At 45.2% G+C, this 25,512-nt stretch overlaps 1 protein-coding gene across 1 annotated transcript in view; it reads right to left on the reverse strand.

Moving 5' to 3' along the window:
- The window catches only part of LOC131952739 (polypeptide N-acetylgalactosaminyltransferase 5), a 49,853-nt gene extending 32,183 nt beyond the window's left edge, over window positions 1-17,670 (reverse strand). Inside the window, exon 1 of the mRNA XM_059315555.1 lies at window positions 17,578-17,670. The gene's annotated coding sequence lies outside the window, so the exon portion shown is untranslated. The remainder of the gene's footprint in view (window positions 1-17,577) is intronic.
- Between the last annotated feature and the right edge of the window lie 7,842 nt (window positions 17,671-25,512).

Genomic DNA, 25,512 nt, shown 5'->3' on the forward strand with positions numbered 1-25,512 from the left:
CTGTCTAATCCACCCTCACACCATCACCTGTCTAATCCACCCTCACACCATCAACTGTCTAATCCACCGTCACACCATCAACTGTCTAATCCACCCTCACCTGTCTAATCCACCCTCACACCATCACCTGTCTAATCCACCTTCACACCATCAGCTGTCTAATCCACCCTCACACCAACAACTGTCTAATCCACCCTCACACCAACAACTGTCTAATCCACCCTCACCTGTCTAATCCACCCTCACACCATCACCTGTCTAATCCACCTTCACACCATCAGCTGTCTAATCCACCCTCACCTGTCTAATCCACCCTCACACCATCACCTGTCTAATCCACCCTCACACCAACAACTGTCTAATCCACCCTCACACCATCACCTGTCTAATCCACCCTCACACCAACAACTGTCTAATCCACCCTCACCTGTCTAATCCACCCTCACACCGTCAACTGTCTAATCCACCCTCACACCATCAGCTGTCTAATCCACCCTCACACCAACAACTGTCTAATCCACCCTCACCTGTCTAATCCACCCTCACACCATCACCTGTCTAATCCACCCTCACACCATCAGCTGTCTAATCCACCCTCACACCATCAGCTGTCTAATCCACCCTCACACCATCAACTGTCTAATCCACCCTCACACCATCAACTGTCTAATCCACCCTCACACCAACAACTGTCTAATCCACCCTCACCTGTCTAATCCACCCCCACACCATCAACTGTCTAATCCACCCTCACACCATCAGCTGTCTAATCCACCCTCACACCATCAGCTGTCTAATCCACCCTCACACCATCAGCTGTCTAATCCACCCTCACACCATCAGCTGTCTAATCCACCCTCACACCATCAGCTGTCTAATCCACCCTCACACCATCACCTGTCTAATCCACCCTCACACCATCAACTGTCTAATCCACCCTCACACCATCAGCTGTCTAATCCACCCTCACACCAACAACTGTCTAATCCACCCTCACACCATCACCTGTCTAATCCACCCTCACACCAACAACTGTCTAATCCACCCTCACCTGTCTTATCCACCCTCACACCATCACCTGTCTAATCCACCCTCACACCATCACCTGTCTAATCCACCCTCACACCAACAACTGTCTAATCCACCCTCACCTGTCTAATCCACCCTCACACCGTCAACTGTCTAATCCACCCTCACACCATCACCTGTCTAATCCACCCTCACACCAACAACTGTCTAATCCACCCTCACCTGTCTAATCCACCCTCACACCGTCAACTGTCTAATCCACCCTCACACCATCAGCTGTCTAATCCACCCTCACACCAACAACTGTCTAATCCACCCTCACCTGTCTAATCCACCCTCACTCCATCACCTGTCTAATCCACCCTCACACCATCAGCTGTCTAATCCACCCTCACACCATCAGCTGTCTTATCCACCCTCACACCATCAACTGTCTAATCCACCCTCACACCGTCAACTGTCTAATCCACCCTCACACCATCAACTGTCTAATCCACCCTCACACCATCAGCTGTCTAATCCACCCTCACACCATCAGCTGTCTAATCCACCCTCACACCATCAGCTGTCTAATCCATCCCCACACCATCAGCTGTCTAATCCACCCTCACACCATCAGCTGTCTAATCCACCCTCACCTGTCTAATCCACCCTCACCTGTCTAATCCACCCTCACACCATCAGCTGTCTAATCCACCCTCACCTGTCTAATCCACCCTCACCTGTCTAATCCACCCTCACACCATCAGCTGTCTAATCCACCCTCACCTGTCTAATCCACCTTCACACCATCAGCTGTCTAATCCACCCTCACCTGTCTAATCCACCCTCACACCATCAGCTGTCTAATCCACCTTCACACCATCAGCTGTCTAATCCACCTTCACACCATCTGCTGTCTAATCCACCCTCACACCATCAGCTGTCTAATCCACCCTCACACCATCAGCTGTCTAATCCACCCTCACACCATCAACTGTCTAATCCACCCTCACACCAACAACTGTCTAATCCACCCTCACCTGTCTAATCCACCCTCACACCATCAACTGTCTAATCCACCCTCACACCATCAGCTGTCTAATCCACCCTCACACCATCAACTGTCTAATCCACCCTCACACCAACAACTGTCTAATCCACCCTCACCTGTCTAATCCACCCTCACACCATCAACTGTCTAATCCACCCTCACACCATCAGCTGTCTAATCCACCCTCACACCATCAACTGTCTAATCCACCTTCACACTATCAGCTGTCTAATCCACCCTAACACCATCAGCTGTCTAATCCACCCTCACACCATCAGCTGTCTAATCCACCCTCACACCATCAACTGTCTAATCCACCCTCACACCATAAGCTGTCTAATCCACCCTCACACCATAAGCTGTCTAATCCACCCTCACACCATAAGCTGTCTAATCCACCCTCACACCATTAGCTGTCTAATCCACCCTCACACCGTCAACTGTCTAATCCACCCTCACACCATCAGCTGTCTAATCCACCCTCACACCATCAGCTGTCTAATCCACCCTCACACCATCAGCTGTCTAATCCACCCTCACACCAACAACTGTCTAATCCACCCTCACACCAACAACTGTCTAATCCACCCTCACACCATCAGCTGTCTAATCCACCCTCACACTATCAGCTGTCTAATCCACCCTCACACCATCAACTGTCTAATCCACCCTCACACCATCAAGTGTCTAATCCACCCTCACATCATCAGCTGTCTAATCCACCCTCACACCAACAACTGTCTAATCCACCCTCACACCATCAGCTGTCTAATCCACCCTCACACCATCAGCTGTCTAATCCACCCTCACACCAACAACTGTCTAATCCACCCTCACCTGTCTAATCCACCCTCACACCATCACCTGTCCAATCCACCCTCACACCATCAACTGTCTAATCCACCCTCACACCATCAGCTGTCTAATCCACCCTCACACCGTCAACTGTCTAATCCACCTTCACACCATCAGCTGTCTAATCCACCCTCACACCAGCAACTGTCTAATTCACCTTCACACCATCAACTGTCTAATCCACCCTCACACTATCAGCTGTCTAATCCACCTTCACACAAACAGCTGTCTAATCCACCCTCACACCATAAGCTGTCTTATCCATCCCCACACCATCAGCTGTCTAATCCACCCTCACACCGTCAACTGTCTAATCCACCCTCACACCATCAGCTGTCTAATCCACCCTCACACCATCAGCTGTCTAATCCACCCTCACCCAATCTGCAAAAGATGCCTACACTTCACACTGCCCACGGAAACCCCACACGACCCCCAAAAACCCCTACATTACCCTAACCCCCCCCATGACCCCTAGAACCCCCCCCCCCCCCACACACACACATCACAAAAAAAAAACACACGGCACCCAGACACCCTGTGACCACAGTATTCTATGACCGCGGCTATGACAGCGTCCTGCCTCTGGTCACGTGATTCCATGACCGCGGCTAGTGTAGAGAACGGACAGCGTCCTGCCATGACCCGGCTAGTGTAGAGAACGGACAGCGTCCTGCCATGACCGCGGCTAGTGTAGAGAACGGACAGCGTCCTGCCATGATCCGGCTAGGGTAGAGAACGGACAGCGTCCTGCCATGACCGCGGCTAGTGTAGAGAACGGACAGCGTCCTGCCATGACCGCGGCTAGTGTAGAGAACGGACAGCGTCCTGCCATGACCCGGCTAGTGTAGAGAACGGACAGCGTCCTGCCATGACCGCGGCTAGTGTAGAGAACGGACAGCGTCCTGCCATGACCGCGGCTAGTGTAGAGAACGGACAGCGTCCTTCCTCTGATCACGTGATTCTATGACCGCGGCTAGTGTAAAGAACGGACAGCGTCCTGCCATGACCGCGGCTAGTGTAGAGAACGGACAGCGTCCTGCCATGACCCGGCTAGGGTAGAGAACGGACAGCGTCCTGCCATGACCGCGGCTAGTGTAGAGAACGGACAGCGTCCTGCCATGACCGCGGCTAGTGTAGAGAACGGACAGCGTCCTGCCATGACCGCGGCTAGTGTAGAGAACGGACAGCGTCCTGCCATGACCGCGGCTAGTGTAGAGAACGGACAGCGTCCTGCCATGACCCGGCTAGGGTAGAGAACGGACAGCGTCCTGAGCCGGCTAGTGTAGAGAACGGACAGTGTCCTGCCATGGCCGCGGCTAGTGTAGAGAACGGACAGCGTCCTGCAATGACCGCGGCTAGTGTAGAGAACGGACAGCGTCCTGCCATGACCCGGCTAGTGTAGAGAACGGACAGCGTCCTGCCATGACCCGGCTAGGGTAGAGAACGGACAGCGTCCTGCCATGACCGCGGCTAGGGTAGAGAACGGACAGCGTCCTGCCATGACCCGGCTAGTGTAGAGAACGGACAGCGTCCTGCCATGACCCGGCTAGTGTAGAGAACGGACAGCGTCCTGCCATGACCGCGGCTAGTGTAGAGAACGGACAGCGTCCTGCCATGACCGCGGCTAGTGTAGAGAACGGACAGCGTCCTGCCATGACCCGGCTAGGGTAGAGAACGGACAGCGTCCTGCCTCTGACCCGGCTAGTGTAGAGAACGGACAGCGTCCTGCCATGACCGCGGCTAGTGTAGAGCACGGACAGCGTCCTGCCATGACCCGGCTAGGGTAGAGAACGGACAGCGTCCTGCCATGACCCGGCTAGGGTAGAGAACGGACAGCGTCCTGCCATGACCCGGCTAGTGTAGAGAACGGACAGCGTCACGCCATGACCGCGGCTAGTGTAGAGAACGGACAGCGTCCTGCCATGACCCGGCTAGTGTAGAGAACGGACAGCGTCCTTCCTCTGATCACGTGATTCTATGACCGCGGCTAGTGTAAAGAACGGACAGCGTCCTGCCATGACCCGGCTAGTGTAGAGAACGGACAGCGTCCTGCCATGACCGCGGCTAGTGTAGAGAACGGACAGCGTCCTGCCGTGACCCGGCTAGTGTAGAGAACGGACAGCGTCCTTCCTCTGATCACGTGATTCTATGACCGCGGCTAGTGTAAAGAACGGACAGCGTCCTGCCATGACCGCGGCTAGTCTAGAGAACGGACAGCGTCCTGCCATAACCCGGCTAGTGTAGAGAACGGACAGCGTCCTGCCATGACCGCGGCTAGTCTAGAGAACGGACAGCGTCCTGAGCCGGCTAGTGTAGAGAACGGACAGTGTCCTCCCATGGCCGCGGCTAGTGTAGAGAACGGACAGCGTCCTGCCATGACCGCGGCTAGTGTAGAGAACGGACAGCGTCCTGCCATGACCGCGGCTAGTGTAGAGAACGGACAGCGTCCTGCCATGACCCCGGCTAGTGTAGAGAACGGACAGCGTCCTGCCATGACCGCGGCTAGTGTAGAGAACGGACAGCGTCCTGCCATGACCGCGGCTAGTGTAGAGAACGGACAGCGTCCTGCCATGACCGCGGCTAGTGTAGAGAACGGACAGCGTCCTGCCATGACCCGGCTAGGGTAGAGAACGGACAGCGTCCTGCCATGACCGCGGCTAGTGTAGAGAACGGACAGCGTCCTGCCATGACCCGGCTAGTGTAGAGAACGGACAGCGTCCTGCCATGACCGCGGCTAGTGTAGAGAACGGACAGCGTCCTGCCATGACCCGGCTAGGGTAGAGAACGGACAGCGTCCTGCCATGACCGCGGCTAGTGTAGAGAACGGACAGCGTCCTGCCATGACCCGGCTAGTGTAGAGAACGGACAGCGTCCTGCCATGACCGCGGCTAGTGTAGAGAACGGACAGCGTCCTGCCATGACCCGGCTAGGGTAGAGAACGGACATCGTCCTGAGCCGGCTAGTGTAGAGAACGGACAGTGTCCTCCCATGGCCGCGGCTAGTGTAGAGAACGGACAGCGTCCTGCCATGACCGCGGCTAGTGTAGAGAACGGACAGCGTCCTGCCATGACCGCGGCTAGTGTAGAGAACGGACAGCGTCCTGCCATGACCCGGCTAGTGTAGAGAACGGACAGCGTCCTGCCATGACCGCGGCTAGTGTAGAGAACGGACAGCGTCCTGCCATGACCCGGCTAGTGTAGAGAACGGACAGCGTCCTGCCATGACCCGGCTAGTGTAGAGAACGGACAGCGTCCTGCCATGACCGCGGCTAGTCTAGAGAACAGACAGCGTCCTGCCATGACCCGGCTAGTGTAGAGAACGGACAGCGTCCTGCCATGACCGCGGCTAGTGTAGAGAACGGACAGCGTCCTGCCATGACCTGGCTAGTGTAGAGAACGGACAGCGTCCTGCCATGACCGCGGCTAGTGTAGAGAACGGACAGCGTCCTGCCATGACCGCGGCTAGTCTAGAGAACGGACAGCGTCCTGCCATGACCGCGGCTAGTGTAGAGAACGGACAGCGTCCTGCCATGACCCGGCTAGTGTAGAGAACGGACAGCGTCCTTCCTCTGATCACGTGATTCTATGACCGCGGCTAGTGTAGAGAACGGACAGCGTCCTGCCATGACCCGGCTAGTGTAGAGAACGGACAGCGTCCTGCCATGACCGCGGCTAGTGTAGAGAACGGACAGCGTCCTGCCATGACCCGGCTAGTGTAGAGAACGGACAGCGTCCTTCCTCTGATCACGTGATTCTATGACCGCGGCTAGTGTAAAGAACGGACAGCGTCCTGCCATGACCGCGGCTAGTCTAAAGAACGAACAGCGTCCTGCCATAACCCGGCTAGTGTAGAGAACGGACAGCGTCCTGCCATGACCGCGGCTAGTCTAGAGAACGGACAGCGTCCTGAGCCGGCTAGTGTAGAGAACGGACAGTGTCCTCCCATGGCCGCGGCTAGTGTAGAGAACGGACAGCGTCCTGCCATGACCGCGGCTAGTGTAGAGAACGGACAGCGTCCTGCCATGACCGCGGCTAGTGTAGAGAACGGACAGCGTCCTGCCATGACCCGGCTAGGGTAGAGAACGGACAGCGTCCTGCCATGACCGCGGCTAGTGTAGAGAACGGACAGCGTCCTGCCATGACCCGGCTAGTGTAGAGAACGGACAGCGTCCTGCCATGACCGCGGCTAGTGTAGAGAACGGACAGCGTCCTGCCATGACCCGGCTAGGGTAGAGAACGGACAGCGTCCTGCCATGACCGCGGCTAGTGTAGAGAACGGACAGCGTCCTGCCATGACCCGGCTAGGGTAGAGAACGGACATCGTCCTGAGCCGGCTAGTGTAGAGAACGGACAGTGTCCTCCCATGGCCGCGGCTAGTGTAGAGAACGGACAGCGTCCTGCCATGACCGCGGCTAGTGTAGAGAACGGACAGCGTCCTGCCATGACCGCGGCTAGTGTAGAGAACGGACAGCGTCCTGCCATGACCCGGCTAGTGTAGAGAACGGACAGCGTCCTGCCATGACCGCGGCTAGTGTAGAGAACGGACAGCGTCCTGCCATGACCCGGCTAGTGTAGAGAACGGACAGCGTCCTGCCATGACCGCGGCTAGTGTAGAGAACGGACAGCGTCCTGCCATGACCCGGCTAGTGTAGAGAACGGACAGCGTCCTGCCATGACCGCGGCTAGTCTAGAGAACGGACAGCGTCCTGCCATGACCCGGCTAGTGTAGAGAACGGACAGCGTCCTGCCATGACCGCGGCTAGTGTAGAGAACGGACAGCGTCCTGCCATGACCCGGCTAGTGTAGAGAACGGACAGCGTCCTGCCATGACCGCGGCTAGTGTAGAGAACGGACAGCGTCCTGCCATGACCCGGCTAGTGTAGAGAACGGACAGCGTCCTGCCATGACCGCGGCTAGTGTAGAAAACGGACAGCGTCCTGCCATGACCGCGGCTAGTGTAGAGAACGGACAGCGTCCTGCCATGACCCGGCTAGTGTAGAGAACGGACAGCGTCCTGCCTCTGACCAATCGATGTGAGGCCAGCATTAACCCTAGACGTATTCATTACTTTAGGATAAATAACGGATGATTTAAACAAGTGTCGCGATCTATCAACTTGCTTTATACAAAACTTTAGCGCGAATAGAAACTTTAACTTCACAGTAGCCTAGATGTTATAGTCACAATATTATATGTTAACATCACAATATTTGTTTAAGTCACACAACATTGGCTAACGTCACGCAATATTTCTTAACGTCACAATATTAGCTACACAACGTGTGGACATGTTCCACGCAATATTCACGTCACAAATAGAGCAGATTACAACTGAATTTGATGCAATATATACGTCACAATTATAGCAGATTAAAACTGAATTTGATGCAATATTCACGTCACAAATAGAGCAGATTACAACTGAATTTGATGCAATATATACGTCACAATTATAGCATATTAAAACTGAATTTGATGCAATATTTACGTCACAAATAGAACAGATTGGAACTGAATTTGACGCAATATTCACGTCACAAATAGAGCAGATTTCAACTGAATTTGATGCAATATATACGTCACAAATATAGCAGATTAAAACTGAATTTGATGCAATATTCACGTCACAAATAGAGCAGATTACAACTGAATTTGATGCAATATTCACGTCACAAATAGAGCAGATTAAAACTGAATTTGATGCAATATTCACGTCACAAATAGAGCAGATTACAACTGAATTTGATGCAATATATACGTCACAATTATAGCAGATTAAAACTGAATTTGATGCAATATTCACGTCACAAATAGAGCAGATTACAACTGAATTTGATGCAATATATACGTCACAATTATAGCAGATTAAAACTGAATTTGATGCAATATTCACGTCACAAATAGAGCAGATTACAACTGAATTTGATGCAATATTCACGTCACAAATAGAGCAGATTAAAACTGAATTTGATGCAATATATACGTCACAATTATAGCAGATTAAAACTGAATTTGATGCAATATTCACGTCACAAATAGAGCAGATTACAACTGAATTTGATGCAATATTCACGTCACAAATAGAGCAGATTAAAACTGAATTTGATGCAATATATACGTCACAATTATAGCAGATTAAAACTGAATTTGATGCAATATTCACGTCACAAATAGAGCGGATTACAACTGAATTTGATGCAATATTCACGTCACAAATAGAGCAGATTAAAACTGAATTTGATGCAATATTCACGTCACAAATAGAGCAGATTACAACTGAATTTGATGCAATATATACGTCACAATTATAGCAGATTAAAACTGAATTTGATGCAATATTCACGTCACAAATAGAGCAGATTACAACTGAATTTGATGCAATATATACGTCACAATTATAGCAGATTAAAACTGAATTTGATGCAATATTCACGTCACAAATAGAGCAGATTACAACTGAATTTGATGCAATATTCACGTCACAAATAGAGCAGATTACAACTGAATTTGATGCAATATTCACGTCACAAATAGAGCAGATTACAACTGAATTTGATGCAATATTCACGTCACAAATAGAGCAGATTAAAACTGAATTTGATGCAATATTCACGTCACAAATAGAGCAGATTAAAACTGAATTTGACGCAATATTCACGTCAAATCTGAAAAAGTCTGGAGCACCTACAACGCCACATTTAAGCTAATAATGAAACAGCTCTTGAAGAATCATCCAATAACTTTAGTGGCGTTAGGAGACATTTGATTTTCTCAAAATGAATTCGTTTTTTGTATTTTAAATAAGCTTAAAAACAACTCTTACGAGAACAATGTTTTTTTCCCCAATCAAATGCGTCGTTTTAAAAAAACAAAGTTCTATTAAAAACGACTCTTAATTAATAAGTTTGATTGAGTAGGCGACAGTTAACAATTGTATAAGGGAACGGATTCAGAAATAGAGGCAATTAAAACTTGTTTGAAGGCAGCTGGTGTTCTAATTCACAAGCTGTGTTGGTGCTAGTCGTTGGCCCAGTAGATCTGGTTTAGATGGTGCTAGTCGTTGGTAGACCTGGTTTAGATGGTGCTAGTCTCTCACACATTTCTTATATTTTAAAAACACAGACGCGAAACGTTCTTCGAATCTACTATTTTATGAGAATATTTTATAGAATATAATCTAATTTTAGTGGTTTTTGATAAACCAGAAATAACAGTACTCTATATTACGTGTTGTTTTTTTTTGAGAAACAGGAAATAGAGCAAATAAATCGCTGAAAAGTTGAAAGAATTCTAGCAATAGCATCAAATATGAAATTCCATCCACCAAACTGAAACAGTCCTCGAGTTCTCGAGTTTGCAGAGAGACACACAAACAGACAAGATTGCAAAACTTGGTTTTCCCGACTCACGAGAGTGTGAAACGTCGAGATTTGTTCAAATCTCAATTTCGACTTTTTATACGATCACAATACTTCCCCCGATACACCGTATATGAGACAGTCAAAAGAATAATTGCCCAGAACCAAAGCTGATGTGTCTCCCCACTGACCGCAGTCAGGACAAATGACCACTGTAAGACAACAGATGACCGTCCCTGTACAATCTTCTTCCCGTCCCCGGGGTAGGCATGCATGTGCCCCACAATATAATATTAATAATCACGTGCGTGTCCCCAGTGTGCGTGTGTGCGTCTTAAAACGATTTGAAGCTCAATCAAGGCTCCCACAGGAAAACTTTGATGCTACATCATCTGTGCCCTTTTAGGGGAAGAAATACGCTCAATTACCTCCCATAGGCATCGAAAAGAAATGCTCTAATAACATTTTAGCAGCGATAGCGATTAACTAGACGCACCATCGTCATGATCGAAGAAAAAACGCCATGTTAAAAACGTATCCAGTTCACAAACTCTGTTAGTTTTTACACAGGGGAATTTTGTCAATCACGCTATGGTAATATGGAGTGTGTTACATGCTCCATGTATGCTGGTATATGTCAGATTTATCTTATATGCACCGGTATACTAGCATATGTCAGATTTATATTATACGCGAAATGTTTACCAGTATATGCTTACACTCTATTAGAAGCACCATGTATACCATCATATGCCTGCCATCTATTATATGCACCCTTTATAGCAGCATATGCCTGTATTAGATGCATGGTGTACATACATGGGTTAGGGACCGCCTGACTGGAATACTTGAAAGGTTGCGATCAACACGGGGCCAACAACGCGGACACCTAACCATTACTAGATGATGTTAAAGACGTTCTATTCTAAATCCACAAATATACCATTAACGCAAGATGTCAAAGCTTATACTATTAACTTTACAAACACCAGCAATGTATGTTGTATCACACACCAGCAATGTATGATGTATCACAAACCAACAATGTATGATGTATCACACACCAACAATGTATGTTGTAGCACATGTCAGCAATGTAAGATGTATCACACACCAACAATGTATGATGTATCACACACCAGCAATGTATGATGTACCACACACCAGCAATGTATGTTGTAGCACACACCAGCAATGTATGATGTATCTCACACCAGCAATGTATGATGTATCACACACCAGCAATGTATGATGTATCACACACCAGCAATGTATGATGTATCACACACCAGCAATGTATGATGTATCTCACACCAACAATGTATGTTGTAGCACACACCAGCAATGTAAGAGCCCACATACATCGCTCCAAAAGCCATAGACCTGCTAATTACGTCTGAGCAAAGAACAAAGAACGTCAAAACCTCTACTCTCTCTTGTCCTGGGACCCCCGACCCAATGTCTAGCTGTTAGATCGAGGCTGAGATAGTCAGCTCTTATTGTTAAGAGGGTTGCGGTTCGAGACAATTTGATCAATCCTATTTCCCAAGCGTCACAGCAGCTATTTGTTCTAAGTGAATTGGGTTTTTTTTGTGCCAATAGCAACATAGACTGTTGCACGGGTCAGTTTTGAACACAGAAAAACTGGTGGGTCCCGAATGATACAGTACTAGGCTATATATAAGCAACACTAACCCCATGCTTTTATAGTGGGACCCATAATACCAGTGTCCCGATGTTACAGTAAAATATTGGAAACACCCTGATGAAATAGTGGGACCCATAATACCAGTGTCCCGATTGTTACAGTAACTAACACCCTGATGAAATAGTGGGACCCATAATACCAGTGTCCCGATTGTTACAGTAACTAACACCCTGATGAAATAGTGGGACCCATAATACCAGTGTCCCGATTGTTACAGTAACTAACACCCTGATGAAATAGTGGGACCCATAATACCAGTGTCCCGATTGTTACAGTAACTAACACCCTGATGAAATAGTGGGACCCATAATTACCAGTGTCCCGATTGTTACAGTAACTAACACTCTGATGAAATAGTGGGACCCATAATACCAGTGTCTGGGTTAAGACAAACATGGACAATGGGGAAAACCAGACTTGTAGAGTGTCGCATGGGATTTTAGACCTCATTATAATTAACGCGTTCACATAATTAAAAACTACATTTACTTCCCATATTTATAAAACTGCGACCATACAAAAAGTCTCTTCACGTGTAATGTCATGCTCCACTTCAACTGTTGTTTGTTTACATTGAATGGAACCGTCGTCTAGACGAAAATAATTCCTGCTAGATTTTGAAGTGTTTAAATTATGGCACAGAATAGAGCTGTGGATTAGACTTAAAGAGTCTTGTCCAGACTTTTTTTCTCCATTTCTTGAATTTAAATTATTGAAAAATTAGTAAAGTTTAAAGTAACATTAGACTTTATAGTTCCTGTTCTAAAAGTAGAAAGTGTATCTTAAACTACAAACGACAAGTTTAAAAATAACAATCAACAACCAGTGGTAAAAATCATATGTGAATCACAGAAAATGTTATTTAAATGTTCATGTTTTTGAAATGCCCAAAAAAAATTCTACACAAATACACAAAATAAAGGCTTGGCTTTTTGATACAGTATAACCCATTACACAAGTGTCCCTATTGTCACAATGGAAGACATATGATACAGTATAACCCATTACACAAGTGTCCCTATTGTCACATATATGAAGGCATATGATACAGTATAACCCATTACACAAGTGGCCCTATTGCCACAGTTGAAGGCATATGATACAGTATAACCCATTACACAAGTGTCCCTATTGTCACAATGGAAGGCATATGATACAGTATAACCCATTACACAAGTGTCCCTATTGTCACAGTTGAAGGCATATGATACAGTATAACCCATTACACAAGTGTCCCTATTGTCACAATGGAAGGTATATGATACAGTATAACCCATTACACAAGTGTCCCTATTGTCACAGTTGAAGGCATATGATACAGTATAACCCATTACACAAGTGTCCCTATTGTCACAATGGAAGGCATATGATACAGTATAACCCATTACACAAGTGTCCCTATTGTCACAACGGAAGGCATATGATACAGTATAACCCATTACACAAGTGTCCCTATTGTCACAATGTAAGGAATATGATACAGTATAACCCATTACACAAGTGTCCCTATTGTCACAATGGAAGGTATACATGATACAGTATAACCCATTACACAAGTGTCCCTATTGTCACAATGGAAGGTCTACATGATACAGTATAACCCATTACACAAGTGTCTCTATTGTCACAACGGAAGGCATATGATACAGTATAACCCATTACACAAGTGTCCCTATTGTCACAATGTAAGGAATATGATACAGTATAACCCATTACACAAGTGTCCCTATAGTCACAATGGAAGGCCTACATGATACAGTATAACCCATTACACAAGTGTCCCTATTGTCACAATGGAAGGTCTACATGATACAGTATAACCCATTACACAAGTGTCTCTATTGTCACAACGGAAGGCATATGATACAGTATAACCCATTACACAAGTGTCCCTATTGTCACAATGGAAGACATATGATACAGTATAACCCATTACACAAGTGTCTCTATTGTCACAACGGAAGGCATATGATACAGTATAACCCATTACACAAGTGTCCCTATTGTCACAATGTAAGGAATATGATACAGTATAACCCATTACACAAGTGTCCCTATTGTCACAATGGAAGGTATACATGATACAGTATAACCCATTACACAAGTGTCCCTATTGTCACAATGGAAGGTCTACATGATACAGTATAACCCATTACACAAGTGTCTCTATTGTCACAACGGAAGGCATATGATACAATATAACCCATTACACAAGTGTCCCTATTGTCACAATGTAAGACATATGATACAGTATAACCCATTACACAAGTGTCCCTATTGTCACAATGGAAGACATATGATACAGTATAACCCATTACACAAGTGTCTCTATTGTCACAACGGAAGGCATATGATACAGTATAACCCATTACACAAGTGTCCCTATTGTCACAATGGAAGACATATGATACAGTATAACCCATTACACAAGTGTCTCTATTGTCACAACGGAAGGCATATGATACAGTATAACCCATTACACAAGTGTCTCTATTGTCACAACGGAAGGCATATGATACAGTATAACCCATTACACAAGTGTCCCTATTGTCACAATGGAAGACATATGATACAGTATAACCCATTACACAAGTGTCTCTATTGTCACAACGGAAGGCATATGATACAGCTAACAAAAGCCCCTGGGTACAGCTGACACATAAATAATAGAAGGCCGCTTGCTTTCCATGGCGACTAAACAATGAGGAACTAGCGACTGTACTAGGGTTAAAGGTTAACTTTCCATGGCGACTAAACAATGAGCTGAACTAGCGACTGCTCAAGGGTTAAAGGTTAAATAATGAGTTGACTAAACAATGAGTTGAACTCATAAATGCACCAGGTCTAGAGGTCAACTTTCCGCTCTACAGTTCACGTTTTATTCACGCCTCAACCCACGCTAAGTTTGGACAATTCTAACGCTTGGTGTCCGGAGCAAGTCTGTGTGCATGTGGTAGGAGATGGTGACATTACACCTAGGAGATGGTGACGTTACACCTAGGAGATGGTGACGTTACACCTAGGGGATGGTGACATTACACCTAGGGGATGGTGACATTACACCTAGGGGATGGTGACATTACACCTAGGAGATGGTGACGTTACACCTAGGAGATGGTGACGTTACACCTAGGAGATGGTGACGTTACACCTAGGAGATGGTGACATTACACCTAGGAGATGGTGACATTACACCTAGGAGATGGTGACATTACACCTAGGAGATGGTGACATTACACCTAGGAGATGGTGACATTACACCTAGGGGATGGTGACATTACACCTAGGGGATGGTGACATTACACCTAGGAGATGGTGACATTACACCTAGGAGATGGTGACATTACACCTAGGAGATGGTGACATTACACCTAGGGGATGGTGACATTACACCTAGGGGATGGTGACATTACACCTAGGGGATGGTGACATTACACCTAGGAGATGGTGACATTACACCTAGGAGATGGTGACATTACACCTAGGAGATGGTGACATTACACCTAGGAGATGGTGACGTTACACCTAGGAGATGGTGACATTACACCTAGGAGATGGTGACATTACACCTAGGAGATGGTGACATTACACCTAGGAGATGGTGACATTACACCTAGGGGATGGTGACATTACACCTAGGAGATGGTGACATTACACCTAGGAGATGGTGACATTACACCTAGGAGATGGTGACATTACACCTAGGAGATGATGACATTACACCTAGGAGATGATGACATTACACCTAGGAGATGGTGACATTACACCTAGGAGATGGTGACATTACACCTAGGAGATGGTGACGTTAAACATATGAGATGGTGACGTTACACTAAAACATGGTGACATTACACCTAGGAGATGGTGACATTACACCTAGGAGATGGTGACATTACACCTAGGAGATGGTGACATTACACCTAGGAGATGGTGACATTACACCTAGGGGATGGTGACATTACACCTAGGGGATGGTGACATTACACCTAGGAGATGGTGACATTACACCTAGGAGATGTTGACATTACACCTAGGAGATGGTGACATTACACCTAGGAGATGGTGACATTACACCTAGGAGATGGTGACATTACACCTAGGAGATGGTGACATTACACCTAGGAGATGGTGACATTACACCTAGGAGATGGTGACGTTACACATATGAGATGGTGACGTTACACTAAAACATGGTGACATTACACCTAGGAGATGGTGACATTACACCTAGGAGATGGTGACATTACACCTAGGAGATGGTGACATTACACCTAGGAGATGGTGACGTTACACATATGAGATGGTGACGTTACTCTAAAACATGGTGACATTACACCTAGGAGATGGTGACATTACACCTAGGAGATGGTGACATTACACCTAGGAGATGGTGACATTACACCTAGGAGATGATGACATTACACCTAGGAGATGGTGACGTTACACCTAGGAGATGGTGACATTACACCTAGGAGATGGTGACATTACACCTATGAGATGGTGACATTACACCTAGGAGATGGTGACATTACACCTAGGAGATGATGACATTACACCTAGGAGATGGTGACGTTACACCTAGGAGATGGTGACATTACACCTAGGAGATGGTGACATTACACCTAGGAGATGGTGACATTACACCTAGGAGATGGTGACATTACACCTAGGAGATGGTGACATTACACCTAGGAGATGGTGACTACACCTAGGAGATGGTGACATTACACCTAGGAGATGGTGACATTACACCTAGGAGATGGTGACATTACACCTAGGAGATGGTGACATTACACCTAGGAGATGGTGACATTACACCTAGGGGATGGTGACATTACACCTAGGGGATGGTGACGTTACACCGAGAATTTTTTGAAAGCGGTCTGAAAATTGTTTTCAACTTATGGCGACTTTATGTACTGTAGCGTCCAGACGATATGACGGCGTACCAGATTGGACATGACGGACTGACAACTGATGCGGGCCGATCACTGCGGGTTTGCTAATGGATAACAACATGGAGCCGACACACACCATTTGATGTGGTGACATGGAGCCGACACACACCATTTGATGTGGTGACATGGAGCAGACACACACCATTTGATGTGGTGACATGGAGCCAATACACACCATGTGATGTGGTGACATGGAGCCGACATACACCATGTGATGTGGTGACATGGAGCCGACACACACCATGTGATGTGACATGGAGCCGACACACACCATTTGATGTGACATGGAGCCGACACACACCATTTGATGTGGTGACATGGAGCCGACACACCATTTGGTGTGGTGACAACATGGAGCCGACACACACCATTTGGTGTGGTGACAACATGGAGCCGACACACACCATTTGGTGTGGTGACAACATGGAGCCGACACACACCATTTGGTGTGGTGACAACTCGAAAGTTGACACCCAATTTTAGAATATTTAACGCAACGAATACGCACTACAAATAATAGGCTAGAGCCCGAAATCTAACATTAAAGACCAAAACGATTGACTAGCTTTCAAGAATAAAGTAACAATGGTATGCTGGTGTCCTAACCGAAGATAGAAATACATGACAGACTTACCAAACTCAAAACATCAGAGGTAGATCCTGGTAAGTGTAGCCCTGGGGTGTTGAGTAACGTCGAGGTAGCCGGGCAGAGAGCGTGTGATGTAGCCTGCAAGTAGAAAGTAGCCAGTGAGGCGCGTATTTCGATGAACGGCCGATCAACGCGTGGGGGAATTATCGATTCATTCAACAAGCCTGTGGCCACAGCCACTCCGATAGCGACAGGGCCCACCAAGACGGCCCGCCTGTAGTCCACACGCGGGAAGTGCAGTTAAAAGGTGCATTGTCCACACTGTCGCCCACCCAATTGCATCTCGCAGGTTTAATGTCCACATGAACGCCACTTTAAGTGCAGGCGAGTGTACATTAGGAAACTGAAAGCTTTTTATTTAGTATAAGACTAACAGCTCTACCATTATCTCATCTTCCCACCCCGACATATAATGGTTATAAAACAAAACTGTTTCAGACATACCCACGCACACGACAAATACCACCGTCCACAATCTCACCACCATGATAAATACCACCGTCCACAATCTCACCACCCTGATAAATACCACCGTCCACAATCTCACCATCCTGATAAATACCACCATCCACAATCTCACCACCATGATAAATACCACCGTCCACAATCTCACCACCCTGATAAATACCACCATCCACAATCTCACCACCCTGATCAATACCACCATTCACAATCTCACCATCCTGATAAATACCACCATCCACAATCTCACCACCATGATAAATACCACCATCCACAATCTCACCACCACGATTAGAAGTCTGAGCGTACACTGACAAAGCTGACAAACGAAAAGATTGAATTACTAGACAGATAAGCTTGGTGAGTTTTGTAGCAGATGTAGCGGATGTACGAGAGAACACGGGACAGAAGCCACAGGGGCATGCTGTCATACCAGGACGCTACGGAACTTTACACCCAAACAAATGGGATGATCGGTAGGTTATTTTTTTTTTATATATAATATATTATATCAAAAATAAATTATTTTTAATATATTATAATTAATTTATATATATAATATATTCATAAAGAAAAAAAAATGATTTTACAACGATGTGGTTATATTGTTGGTGGCTCGATTGGAAAACACAACTGATCCATCGGGTCAACCAACGGTGTCATTAATCAGCTGAGAATGTACCAAGGTCAAAAGTTAATTTAGATCAGTTGTGTCTTGAGGCACGAGATACGTTCCTAACAGTATCAACTCTGTTACTTAAGACTCGTCGCTGTGGTCAATCATTCATCCTCCTGTGTCCCATTTTCTGCCCCTATTGTGCCCAGAATCCAAAGAGTTGCAATAAGGTTCTATAAAATACACTTAGACGCAATAAGCATCTATTTCATTCGAGCATCAACAATAGGTTCTATAAAATACACATAGACGCAATAAGCATCTATTTCATTCAAGCCTCAACAATAGGTTCTATATAATACACATAGACGCAATAAGCATCTATTTTATTCAAGCATCAACAATAGGTTCTATATAATACACATAGACGCAATAAGCATCTATTTTATTCAAGCATCAACAATAGGATCTATATAATACACATAGACGCAATAAGCATCTATTTTATTCAAGCATCAACAATAGGATCTATATAATACACATAGACGCAATAAGCATCTATTTCATTCAAGCATCAACAATAGGTTCTATATAATACACATAGACGCAATAAGCATCTATTTCATTCAAGCATCAACAATAGGTTCTATATAATACACATAGACGCAATAAGCATCTATTTCATTCAAGCATCAACAATAGGTTCTGTCTCACATGTGTTGCAGCAATAAGGTTCTATAGAATGGCTGAAGAGGCAATGACGGTCTATTCTTTCCAGCTACATAACTGTCTGGTTCATAAATGTCAATGTAACATAGTTCTATATATAGATGTTACTTAAATAAAGTTCTACTTTAACGATGTTACTGTAACAAAGTTCTACATATATATGTTACTGTAACAAAGTTCTACATATGGATGTTAGTGTAACGAAGTTCTACATATGGATGTTACTGTAACAAAGTTCTACATAAGGATGTTACTGTAACAAAGTTCTACATAAGGATGTTACTGTAACAAAGTTCTACAAATGGATGTTACTGTAACAAAGTTCTACATAAGGATGTTACTGTAACAAAGTTCTACAGATGGATGTTAGTGTAACAAAGTTCTACAAATGGATGTTACTGTAACAAAGTTCTACATAAGGATGTTACTGTAACAAAGTTCTACAGATGGATGTTAGTGTAACAAAGTTCTACAAATGGATGTTACTGTAACTAAGTTCTACATATGGATGTTACTGTAACAAAGTTCTACATATGGATGTTACTGTAACAGAGTTCCTTATACCTGACAGAACAAGTCGGTAAAACATTTGGATGCAGGCACTTAACTACAGGATTTAGTTTCCAACTCTTGTTGATAGTTGCTAGGCAACAACCGTCACATGACTATAACCGGCTGGATATTGTTGGCAATCAGGCAATGCTAGTTAGTTTACTGCTCAGTTGGTCCACTTCAACTGATCCCCTAATAGCAACTGACGCAGTTTAAAACAAGCAGACTGACCAAAAAAACATAACATTATGTTTGCTAAAACTACTACCATAATTCGTGTGGTAAAAATATAACAATGATTCCCAGTGCATAATTTAAAAGACGACTTTTTCAGAGTCTCTGGGTGGACTGAGACCAAGGCTTAAGTAGAGAGAGTCGCGAGATTTATGGGGGAAGCCTGAAGGCATTACTCCAAGTTTATGTGGAGCTCTCAGCCAATTGGATCGCTTCAATGGGACAATTAACTCACGCCAATAAACTTCACAAGAATGCTTTACTCGCTACCAACCATAAACATCCCGGTACACTCAACAGTCGACTATACCACAATACAAGGACAGACAACCTGAGGACACACAACTGAGGACACACAACTTGAGGACACACAACTGATGACGCACAACATAAGGACACACAACCTGAGGACACACAACTGAGGACACACAGCTGAGGAGACACAACTGAGGACACACAACTGAGGAGACACAACTGAGGACACACAACTGATGACGCACAACATAAGGACACACAACCTGAGGACACACAACCTGAGGACACACTACCTAAGGACACACAACTGAGGACACACAACTGAAGACACATCTTGAAGACAGACAACAGGCAGACATATCAATCAAACACACAACCAATTAAAAGTTATTTTTTCCTACATGAGAATTGCACGTCGGCTGGCTATAGAGTATAGATGTATCGCCAGCGATGATGTGCACATCATCTATATATCGATGTATCGACAGCGATGATGTGCACATCATCTGGATATCGATGTATCGAGAGCGATGATGTGCACATCGGCTGGATATCGATGTATCGACAGCGATGATGTGCACATCATCTGGATATCGATGTATCGAGAGCGATGATGTGCACATCATCTGGATATCGATGTATCGACAGCGATAATGTGCACATCATCTGGATATCGATGTATCGACAGCGATGATGTGCACATCGGCTGGATATCGATGTATCGACAGCGATGATGTGCACATCATTTGGATATCGATGTATTGACAGCGATGATGTGCACATCATCTAGATATCGATGTATCGACAGCGATGATGTGCACATCATTTGGATATCGATGTATCGACAGCGATGATGTGCACATCATCTAGATATCGATGTATCGACAGTGATGATGTGCACATCGGCTGGCTATAGATTTATCGACGGTCATGCGATAGTTGGGTGTCGGTGCGGCAAGAGCATCTTAAGGACGGGGAAACATCTGCGTCTCTCACACGGCGGTAGGACGGTCCTCACGTTGGCGCTGTAGGGGTGTCGTGTGTATTACGTGGAGCTGACAACAATCCATTGAAAACATGACGTTATAACGAAAGTGGAAAATCCCCCCTCCCCTCGGGGAATCAGTCCCACGATAGGTTAGAGCCTCAGAGAACTCAAATCAAAATGTATTTTTACAATGACGTGATTAGCCCTCGTTAATTCCCCAGTTTTTCAGAAACAACACGTTTCCAGGGCGTCATTTTTTCAAGGCCGATCGCTCGTGAGATTTTTTAACATCAGCAAGTGGGGCAATAAATCATGGGACGTCTAGCAACTACAGTAGACATTTGGTGGCAGCCTTAGGAGAAGAGACGTCTAGCAACTAACACCTATACAGCTACAGGTTAGAGAGTAACGGCACCCGAGGTCATGAACCTTTAAGCCTTTAAGCGAACCCTCAGCAAACAAAACAACCAAGACTTATAACGCAGTGAATGTTAATCTTTCCCATCTCAACTGTGTACGTTGTATCAATTAACGGCAGACCAGCGTGTCACTTAATGCACATTGAACACGATGTAAACACTAACTTGTAGCCCAGTTAACGATGACAGCATGTAGAGAAATTATTTACATCAGCACCCGGCTAAAAGCAACTACGCCAAGATGAGGGGGGGGGGGGGGGGGGGGTTAATGAGAAAACTGTAATTAAAATTATTATCAAATCAAAAGTGCACTGATTACTGCAGCAAACGGAATATTTACTGAAGCGGGCAATGCAAACAAAGAGTAGTTAAACAATAAGAAACAATTTGGTCTAAAGTTTAGCGGCTTCCCTCAGAGGTTCCAAAATATTTAGCGGCCTCTCTCAGAGGTTCCCAGACTTAGTTTCATGTGACCATTCATACACTTTACAATGTTTATAGCTCACAATGAAAAGATAGCGTGTCAGTCCCTTTCTTTTATGATTTAGTCAGGGTTTTTTAGCCGCGCTAGTTTCATAGTGCTCATAAGTTTCATTTTTTAAATATATTAGATTTTCAGGGAAGTAAAAATAGAAATCAAATAATCTATAGGCAATCAGACTTTTTTTAAATTTCGTAACATCCAGGCGTCGTTTCTAAAAGCGATGCTAAAAATAGCAAAGAAATGCGGACTGAGCAGCTAAATGCAACATACGGCAAAGAAAATGGATATGTAGACTAATAATAGAGAAGGCCTGCACTTTTTATTGGATCGAATTAATCCGCATCTAACCTAGTTCTATTAATAACATTAATAACAAGTACTATAGTAAAGGCAATTTAAAGCTCCAAAAAAAAAACTACATAAAAAAGAAATGATTATAGGTTCGTACAGATCCGTAATAGTAGGGTTAAACTGTAACACACGATATATGGACTCCTACAGTTACTTGTGAATTGTGTTCAGGACGATGTGATGACCCCTACAACCATCCAATGGGGACATTTGCTGACCAATGTTTATGGCGATAATATGGGAATGGGCCATGGCTTGATAAATAATGTCTAGGGGCCATGTCTTAATAAATAATGTCTAGGGGCCATGTGTTTTTAAATAATGTCTAGGGGCCATGTCTTAATAAATAATGTCTAGGGGCCATGTGTTTTTAAATAATGTCTAGGGGCCATGTCTTAATAAATAATGTCTAGGGGCCATGTCTTAATAAATAATGTCTAGGGGCCATGTCTTGTTCAGTGTTCAGTCTTAATAAATAATGTCTAGGGGCCATGTCTTGTTCAGTGTTCAGTCTAGGTAAATGTTTAGGGGTGATGTCTTGATATATGTTTAGGGGTCATGTCTTGATAAACATCAAAGGGTCTTGTCTTGATAAATAATGTCTAGGGGCCGTGTCTTAATTAATGTTTAGGGGTCATGTCTTGATAAATGTTTAGGGGTCATGTCTTGATAAATGTTTAGGGGTCATGTCTGGATAAATGTTTAGGGGTCATGTCTGGATAAATGTTTAGGGGTCATGTCTTGATAAAGGTTTAGGGGCCATGGCTTGATAAATAATGTCTAGGGGCCATGTCTTAATAAATGTTTAGGGGCCATGTCTTAATAAATGTTTAGGGGTCATGTCTTGTTAAATGTTTAGGGGTCATGTCTTGATAAACATCAAAGGGTCTTGTCTTGATAAACATCAAAGGGTCATGTCTTGATGAAGGTCTAGCACAGCAAGCCAGCTAGCGACCCTGTGAGGCATACAGCAGAGTCTTGATGAAGGTCTAGCACAGCAAGCCAGCTAGCGACCCTGTGAGGCATACAGCAGAGTCTTGATGAGGGTCTAGCACAACAAGCAGCTAGCGACCCTGTGAGGCATACAACAGAGACTTGATGAAGGTCTAGCACAGCAAGCCAGCTAGCGACCCTGTGAGGCATACAGCAGAGACTTGATGAAGGTCTAGCACAGCAAGCCAGCTAGCGACCCTGTGAGGCATACAGCAGATGACCAGAGAAAATTGGGTTTCCCTAACGAAGAAAACTAGAGAATCATTGGAGCGGTCTGGAATAATTGTCTCCCAGTGGCCAGGCTTCCATCAGCTTCAATCAACTTATTATTTCATCTCCATCTAGATTGCTTTTTTCTCACTCCCCAACAGGCAAGTCACAGCTAGTCGGAGCAGGGGCGGTTTTAAAATAGGGGGATAAAACAGTCCATGTTGTCAAGCTGTGGTAGGTGTCATGGTGTCAAGCTGTGGTGTCATGGGGTCAAGATCATGTGGTGGGTGTCGTGGGGTCAAGGTCATGTGGTACGTGTCGTGGGGTCAAGCTCATGTGGTAGGTGTTGTGGGGGTCAAGGTCATGTGGTAGGTGTCATCAATGTCCAAACTATACCATAAATATTCGCGCAACAATAAAAACTAGTTTAAAAACAAAGGACTATTTAAATTGAAGTAGATTTTCATCAACTTTCCCAAAGATGTTCACCTGTAAATAAAAGTTACGTTAAAACACCTTTTCCCCCATAGAAGCGAGTTAGCTCCATGGATGCGAGTTACCCCCACGGATACGAGTTATCCCCCGTGGATACGAGTTATCCCCCGTGGATACGAGTTATCCCCCATGGATGCGAGTTATCCCCCATGGATACGAGTTATCCCCCGTGGATACGAGTTATCCCCCGTGGATACGAGTTATCCCCCATGGATGCGAGTTATCCCCCATGGATGCGAGTTATCCCCCATAGATGCGAGTTATCCCCCATGGATGCTAGTTTCCCCCCCCCCCCCACCCTCCCCACCCCCCATAGATGCGGGTTAGCTCCCGCCCAAGCTGACTCGCACAGCGTGAATGTGAACAAGACCCAAAGTTTTATTTCGAGTGCAGCTGTCGGGTCCTCAGAATATATCAACATGTTTTCATAATGTTGCAGGGCTTTCAATATAAACAACAGGATACATTATTACATTATGTCGTCAGGGACTGGATGAAACATCGAGTCATAAAATACCAGACGCGAGTATCAAACAACAACACAGAGAAGAAAGTATTTGAGTAGGAAAATGTGTCAATAGAGGAATATATTTGTGGAAGGAAATGTGTAAATAAACAATATGACTGACGAGAAAAATGTGCCAATAGAAGAATATATTTGTGGAAGGAAATGTGTAAATAAACAATATGACTGACGAGGAAAATGTGCCAATAGAAGAATATATTTGTGGAAGAAAATGTGTAAATTGAATAATTTATCTGAGGTTCTAATACATCGGAACATCCCACCACAACTCTAGTTAACTGCCATCCATATTTTCTCATGTTTACATCTGAGAAAACTGCCCGCCATCGACTTCCCCACTTCATAGCTCGGCTGGTGGAGAAAGGGGAAGAGGGGGGGGGGGTTAATAAATAAGATAGATCTAGGGATGAATAGATTGGTTAGGCCAGTGACAAACGTTTCCTATTGAATTTCCTTAAGCAATTGGAGCAAGCATGGCAGAATTACATGGCAGATATAAAGGGCGATCCAATATTAAACCATGGAGCCGTGACAGAAGCATTTCCACAGGTTTAAATTTGATCGTGCGGAGACTGAATGCATCTCTGTCGGGACATGAAATCTTTC

Source organism: Physella acuta, unplaced genomic scaffold (assembly GCF_028476545.2).
Source record: "Physella acuta isolate Inbredline_101_S28 unplaced genomic scaffold, ASM2847654v3 ptg000890l, whole genome shotgun sequence".
NCBI classification, from domain to species: Eukaryota; Metazoa; Mollusca; class Gastropoda; family Physidae; genus Physella; species Physella acuta.